We start from the raw sequence: 8,332 nt of genomic DNA, 5'->3' as shown, positions 1-8,332 counted from the left end.
GTTACTATTTCCATTCCTGATGTCGACCAAATCGCGGTCTCGCCGTCCTTCCGACTTGCTGCTGGACCCTTAACCTTTCTTCCAAGTGTTCGTATCAAAAACTGAATGCATTTAACTATCGTGTTATTATTATGAAAAAATGGTATAGGACACAATTCGCCAAAAGATGCACGGCTTATGGCTGGTGGTGTTGCACTCGTGCGAGGTCTGACATGAACGCAGGCATTCAATCTTCGTGGACAGACCGAATCTTGTTCAGCGAGGTGTGAAAGATTATGCAACTCTGCCGCGCGTAACAGAACCGATGAGTTCGTATATCGCCAAAACTAACAGTATTTGGCAGTGTGATAACTACCACTGTGCTTAGCGCACATAAATTTTAACAACAAATACCGTATAGCAGTTACTCATGTTTTTTGTCGCCAGTAGAAACTGTGCAGGTGTTGCGACACACGCTAACGCTAGAAATCGATCATGTCTTGTTCTGTCCAGTCAGTAAGAAAAGCGCATCGCTTAACATTATATGAAAGTTGTGTTTGCAAGTGTCATGCTGAATTCATGGATATCTGTTATTCAATCGAACCATTCGAAATATCGCTCTAAAATCTAGCTTTGTTTGCACAAAACATCTCTCCATTTTTTATTTTGAATGGCCTGCGAGGAAGCCCTTAAAGATTTGTCACTCGAAAAATTCCATGTTGTAATTGCCGTAGGGGAATATTGTAGCATATATATTATTGTATGATGGATAACCAGGGGCTGGTGTATGTGAGCACGACAGTTCTAGCGAACGTGCAGTGCTAATAATATGTTACTATTTCCATTCCTGATGTCGACCAAATCGCGGTCTCGCCGACCTTTAGACTTGCTGCTGGATTTCCCCTAACCTTTTTTTCCAAGTGTTCGTATCAAAACCTGGATTCATTTAACAATCGTGCTATTATTTATGAAATCATGGTATTCAATCGAACCATTCAAAATATCGCTCTTAAAATTACTATCGCGTACACTCCAAAGTTTTATTGGCATGGATAAGATTGCCAACCTTGTTATGTACATATATCATGCGATCAAATGTTGACTCCGGGACACAAAATGTTTAGCAGTCGTGTGCGATGTCAAGTTAGCTACTAGTATGAAGAACAACCGTGATGGATAAGTATATTGCTATATGTCGAAGACGGGTCGTAATTGCTTCCTAGCAGCAGCGTTATCGTGTTATTATCGATGAAATCATGGTATTCAATTGAACAATTCGAAATATCGCTCTTAGATCCACTATCGCGTACACTTCAAAGTTTTATCGGTATGGAAAAGGTTGCCAGCCTTAATATGTCAATATATCATGTAATCAGATGTTGACTCCGGGACACAAAATGTTTAGCAGTCGTGTGCGATGTCAAGTCAGCTACTAGTATGAAGAACAACCGGGATGAATAAGTATATCAGCAACGTCGCGGTGGTAATCCGAAAACATCCCATGTGGGGTGTGACACAGATCGCTCGATTCGAAGTATTAGTTGTTTAGTCGCATAGTTGCTCTCTGATACTACATACTGTATATTTAGCGGGGATATTCCAGTCGATGGGTGGCCATTTGCTTCCGGTTCAAGATAACCGCTTCCTTACTGAGATACCAGTTAAACAATCATCAATGTAGACACAATACACAATCGCTGTAGTCTTAAACACAACTCAGCATAACTGGCCATATGAGACGAGTTTTGTACTTATCTGAAGGTGGCTGGGGAAAAAACAAATAAAGACTCGAGAAGGACAAGCTCGATCCCACGCAAACTGATGTTGATCCAAGTACGGTCTCTCATATAATTTGGTACTTAAAACCCACGTTCTCGTCCGAACATCTGTAGAGCTTCTTCAAGATAAATACCATCGAATCCATCGAATCGAAGTAGTTATTATAGACTCGCACCCACTACATCGTTTTCAGCCATTCTGTTTGCCTTTGATACTTCTACTGTATTTAGATATATGTAACAGGGAATATACCAGTCGATGGGCGTCTCTTTGCTCCGCCTCGAGAAAACCGCTTCGTCAAGAAGGCACCAGATATATGATCATCAATGTAAACACCATCGTTTTCAACAACAACAAAAAAACGGCTCTCGACGTAAACACAATTCAACATGACTAGCCATATGAGACGAATCTTGTACTCCAATCTGTAAGGGGCTGAGAGAATTATATAAAAGCTCGAGAAAAATCAAGTGTGATTCTACGTAAACTGATGTTGATCTATAATACAGTCCCTCATATAGTTTGGTACTTAAAACCCACGTTCTCGTCCGAACACCTGTTGAACTTCTTCAAGATAATTACCATCGCGCCCAAACAGTTGGCGTGGACTTACACATATTACGTCATACTCGGCCATTCTGTTTGCCTTTGCTACTTCTACTGTATATTTAACGGGGATGTTCCAGTTGATGGGCGACCATTTGCTCAAGGTTCGAGGAGACCGCTATTTCACTAAGGCACCAGTTATATAATCATCAATGTAAAGACCATCGCTTTCAAACAATCACTGTGGACTTAACATAATTAAACATATAAACTGGCCATATGAGGTGAGATTTGTACTCATATCTGGAAGGGGCTGGGGATAAAGGATAGAAACTCGAGAAAAATGAAGTTCGATCCCTCGCAAAATGATGTTGACGTAAACACGGTCCCTCATATAATCTGGTACTTATCCTGTTCGTTAGCGTGGGATTCTTGAACGAAACCCGCGTCCTCTCCAGAACTTCAGATGAATATATACTATCGAATCCAAACAGGTATCATAGACTTGCACTCACTACATCGTTTTCAGCCATTCTTTTCGCCTTTGACATTTCTACTGCATTTATATATATGTAACGGAGAATATTCCAGTCAGTGTACATTCAATTGCTTCTGGGTTGAAAATGTCCCTACTTTATCAAGGATTCAGATATACAATCATCACGGATAAAAACCACCACCTTCAAACAATAGCTGTAGACTTCAACACAATTCATTAAAAATGGTCAGCGTATTTGCCTTCACTGATTCAGCAGAATTTTCAAATATTTGGGCGGTGGGCGATGTGTACTGGGTCGGCTATGACTTTTGCAGAACCCTTGCCTTGTAAAATATATGCAGCAGCTGGTTTGTTTTGGTATCCTAGTGTTCCCTGTTCCGTCCTACCCACGCAGTATATCTAATACTAGAACTCTTACATCGTTCACCTTTGGTGTAGTAGCAACCATAACCGTTAATACACGAGTGGTTTAGCATATGACATGGCTGCACTTTATGAGCCGAATCTTGTACGCCTATCTGAAACGGGCTGGAGATGAAGATAAATATTCAAGAAATATTAAATACGACCCCACTCAAACTAACGGTACTTACATATATTTGCACTTTATTTAAAGTCTACTACATTACACTCCGACACTCCATGTGTTCACTGTTCTGTCCTACCCGTACATTAAATCTGACACCAGAACTCTTACAAGGTCAGCTCTGATAGAAAGTAGCTCTTGACTGCACTATATGAGACGACTTTTGCACTCATATCCGGAGGGAGATGGAAAACAGATAAGAACTCGAGAAAAATTGAGTTCGATCCCTCGTAACAAAGTGTTTCCATACAACACATCCACATGGCGGTTTTTTTATGGAAATGATTATACGCTCGACCAGGTGTAGATATGTCAAGTATAACTTTTCCAGCAGCAAGTATATAAAAGCGAATCAGCTTTGATGTGTAGTCTTCTAACAAACTTCGAGAAAAACCGCTAGGCTGATGGTATAAACATACATTAGCGTTTAATTCAACTGATGTGCCCCTGATTCTGAACGAAGCACAGTTATCTAATATAGCTATTCCGGCAGCATTAAAATAAGGGTAAAGAAAGCAACTTTGATGCGAAGTCTTTCAAATTTAAAAAAAAAAATACATAACCTCGATCGAGATATAATTACTAACTCAAAGTATATATGTATATATTAGGGAACACAACTATTGTAGTATACCGTCGACAAACGTAGTTCGTGGAAATGATTCAACCCTGATTCCAACCGAAGCATAGTTAAACAGTGTGAAGCTCGGCAGGGTTTTGCGTATACAATTGACAACATGAACTGGTACATGGACAGAACAAGCATACAACATTCGATATCGACATCTACACTTACAGGCAATTCGTTGTCGAAGACGTGCGAAACGGCGTCCAGGCGGTTCCGTTTCCCTATCTTTGTGAATTTTACAAATATTTAGTTGTATGTAATCAACTGCAGCCTAGATAGCAAATGCAACATCCACTCTTCCATTCACTATGACAGATAGCACTGCGGTATGCGCTGAGCCCGTGCTTGCAATATAAAGTCTGCCGGCAGCGTGTTGATATTTAGTTGGGAGACAAAGGTTAATTTTGGATAATATAATAATACCAAGTACGTGCTCTCTCCATATTTGCATACAATACAGAAGTACATGTGTACACAAGGTGATGTGCAGATACCAGGACAAGATAATTCATACGGAATCCTCGCTATTTCGCAAACATCTCGAGCAATTCAACTTGTTCAGCGAAGCTATTGTAGGGCACAGGGATATTCAGGGATTGCTCTTCATACTTTAAGAGATACTTACCTTTTTCTCGTATTATCGTACATAAAGACTGCACAGCGTGAATTGGTTTGCTACACGTTACATATGTCTACATTTACACTTAACATACTGAACTCGTCTAACTATTTATATATATACAGTATCCAACAAAGACTCATTGACATTGTTTCCAGAATAGACTACTGCATGATTGACTGTTAAGTGGAAGAGGTTACTGTCTCCGCTGTCAGATATTTAAACGCGGTTTTCACGGAATGGATCCAACCGTTATTCTGAACTAAGAGATAGAGTAACCAGGTATAGAATGAAATGCAAAACTTCGAAGCTAAATATTTACAAGCAGGTTTCATGGACATGATTTGATCGTGATTCTACACTATATAGAGATAGATGAAGCATAAACCAGAAGAGTACCGAAGGGCCAAGTACACCGAGGTAATTCTACATTCCATCGTACGAAATCACTAATTGATGCTAAATAATGAAACGCGGTTCTCGTAGACACAATTCCCCCGTTATTAAATCAAGTATTTGAACGTAGAACTATAAATAATGTATAGAGAACCCAAATACAGTAAAAATCCGGCAACACATATTTAAATAGATTATTGACATCAGCATGCGCTGTGTATACACCCTGACACAAAGCCTCAGAAGGCTATGTCTGACATTCAAAAAAAAAGAAGAAAAAATCCAGCTCGATCCCAGATTCGAACTGGGGTAATATGAATCAAAATCATATAGGATAACCACTACCTCAATCAAGTTACGATGATAATACAAATACATGTATATTAAAAATGTTTTCTATTTTTCTATGTTTTCCTCACGTGTTGATGGCGTTGCCACGATTGTAGACCCTATTTACTACTCTCGGCGTTTATCTGATGTGGAGTACGTACGCATGCCATTATCGGCCAAAAAACCTACACCACCAATTCCTACGTTACGTTTTTATAAAGAAAGCTCAAGAATTGGCACTACGTGGCACGGATATATCTGATCGTGAGTCGCCAGTACAACTATTCTAACTATAAAAATTCATCGGAGATATAATCAGCTATATGATCGTACGACCAAAGCACATAGCAGGCCGCACTAAAAGCCAAATTATTCACATAGAATTCAACTCGATATATCTGAGTAACGCGCGATATATGCAGAGCAGCGCAGGCTCGAGTGTTCAATGTTTCACAGCTAATCTCCAGTTTCTCAAGACTACTCAAAATGTTTTAGAGTCTACCCTCGTGTATAACGACAAGTATTTAAATAATAGCAAAGCTTTAAGCTTTGGCGAAAGCTTTCGCATGGTGTATATTCTTGGTATTTATGGCCCTGTCCTTCGCGTTGGATTTGTGCTTAACACCGCGGTAGCTAACCCAATTCGTACCAAAGTGGCGAAATATAGTCGAGGTAAATATGCGTCTCGTAATGAGAACAGAATTAATAAGGTTTGACATCGTGTATTTATAAGTGACCATATTGCTGTGATAACAGCGCTTTGCGTATACATTAATTTGCAAGCGAATTCTCGGTATCGTAAAGTTGACCCTTTCTGTCTATCTTCGTAACCTCACATCCACTTGACGCCCGAGGCACTTTACTTCGTGCCACAGGAGACAGCATCCCGTATTTACATTCTCATGATATGAACATCTTTTTGTCAGCCTTTATGCACGAGCCTCATGAAGATACATTTAATTTTATAATATCAAGTAGTATTTGAGGTGACACCCTCATACTGTTGTATGGAGAGCCGATGGGATTTCACGAATGAAGTATTTAACCACTTTACAAGTGAGTTGCGAACAATGGTTCTTTTATATTATTAAATAATTTATATATTATTTAGAAATTCTAATCACAAGCTGGTTGGCCGAGCGGTTAAGGCGTGGCACTCAAGTTGCCATCGACGTATGTCGGCGTAGGTTCGATTCCTGCACCAGTCAATTTTCACATTTTTTTCAACTTGTTCGTCGTACATCGGTAAATGTACCGAGAGTATCATCGTTAGACATGTTTCATTTACTTAAAGTATAGGTGCCTGGTCACGCAGATAGCGAATGCGGGACGGACTGTACGCCAGAAACGGAATCAAAAGTATTGTGCACGATTGATTTGTCATTGTCTCTCGCGGGGTTTACTGTGAACACGCAACCGCCTTTCAAGGGTACTGCTCATCCGTTTCATGATATTAGAGGTAAACACACACCGTTATTATTTGTCAGTTCAATGTGGACAAATACCACACCTGCCGTGCATCATAATTAGTAGAAAGTACTATTTGTTGATTTCAGGTGACGAACCTCCAGTACTAGTTGAGGACTATATTAATGTTTATTCTGGACTGAATAATTCTGTCACACTAAACCAAATGTTCGGACCAGAGCTAAGCAATTTACAAAACAGGATCCCGATAAAGAACTACTGTTATGAAATTTTGTAGCCTGCCAATATGGTCATTTCACTAAAGTTCAGACTGGTGTCGATAACTATCACATATAGTAGAGCACCAGCTGGAAGTCAGCTATCAGTCTAGAACGGATTGATGAATAGTTACACTTCATTTTGACGCCACAAGTTGAATACAAGCTGTGACTTACAATAGTATGGCCCGCCGATATTGGAAAACATATTCCATTCAAAATGCTAACTGTTCTACAGTGTAGCACTTTTTTGCCTACCGAACAAGATAGGATGCTACTAAATTCAGGATATTTATATATATTATATATACACACACACACACATATATATATATAGGAACTAAATACGAGGTGCAAAATATACTTTCAAATCTAGATTTATTTTATATGCACCCCTTCGCGATTTTGGAGTCAATTCGGCTTCAGAGCACGCCTAATCGACGACGCTGGTAAACTGTAAAAGGGAATAAATTAAAGATGATCAGAAATATTGTACTCATCAACAAAATGGCAGCAGTGCCTAGATGTAAACCTTCGTATTCCACTCGTTTTAAGTCGTTGATATATAAGTGGTTTAAATGTATACAGAACCTAGTACGGGAGCCAGAGTCGAAATATACGCCAATAGCATACTCCACGAGGATTCATAAGAATACGCATGATTTCTGCTAATATCTGTTGATGTCGATTACAAGTGAAGTAGACAAGCACAAAACTAGAACGATCAAATCGCGAGATATAAATTACATACCCCTGCTAACGTCTCGTTGCACGACAAGCACACGTGCGCATTCGGCTTAGAACCAATCGGTCGCTCTGTGGTGCAAGAACTACAGATCTTATGCGAGCATAAGTAACAGAACTGCCCTCTTTTGAATAAAATTCCAAAGGTTTTTTCTTGACAACATCCGCAGGTCCGATGGGCCATCACCTTTATTCCCAATGCATGTATATTTGTTGATAGAGATCCGATGGTCGGGTTGAGAATAATCAAGGTGTTTGGGTGTATATATGTACGTAGATCCCGAAATAATCAATTTTGCATCCATTCACATATGATCGTTCACATTGGTGTACATAGGTGTGCACTCGTGTGTTTATTCGTGCGTGTTACTGGCATACATGCAAATATATATACATAAACATAAACATAACCATATACACATATACATATACATATATATACATATATACATACATGTATATATATATATATATATACATACATACATACATACATACATACATACATACATACATACATACATACATACATACATCATAC

At 39.3% G+C, this 8,332-nt stretch overlaps 2 non-coding genes across 2 annotated transcripts; one reads left to right on the top strand and one right to left on the bottom strand.

Annotated features, from left to right (window-relative positions):
* Window positions 1-5,316: 5,316 nt before the first annotated feature.
* Window positions 5,317-5,388, bottom strand: SARC_30041. The gene has a single exon. It is a non-coding gene; the product is annotated as a tRNA-Gln (tRNA).
* Window positions 5,389-6,487: 1,099 nt separating this feature from the next.
* Window positions 6,488-6,570, top strand: SARC_30040. The gene has a single exon. It is a non-coding gene; the product is annotated as a tRNA-Leu (tRNA).
* Window positions 6,571-8,332: the final 1,762 nt, after the last annotated feature.

The sequence above is a fragment of the Sphaeroforma arctica genome (assembly GCF_001186125.1).
Source record: "Sphaeroforma arctica JP610 unplaced genomic scaffold supercont1.85, whole genome shotgun sequence".
NCBI lineage: Eukaryota > Ichthyosporea > Ichthyophonida > Sphaeroforma > Sphaeroforma arctica.
This window is presented reverse-complemented; position numbering and strand designations above follow the sequence as displayed.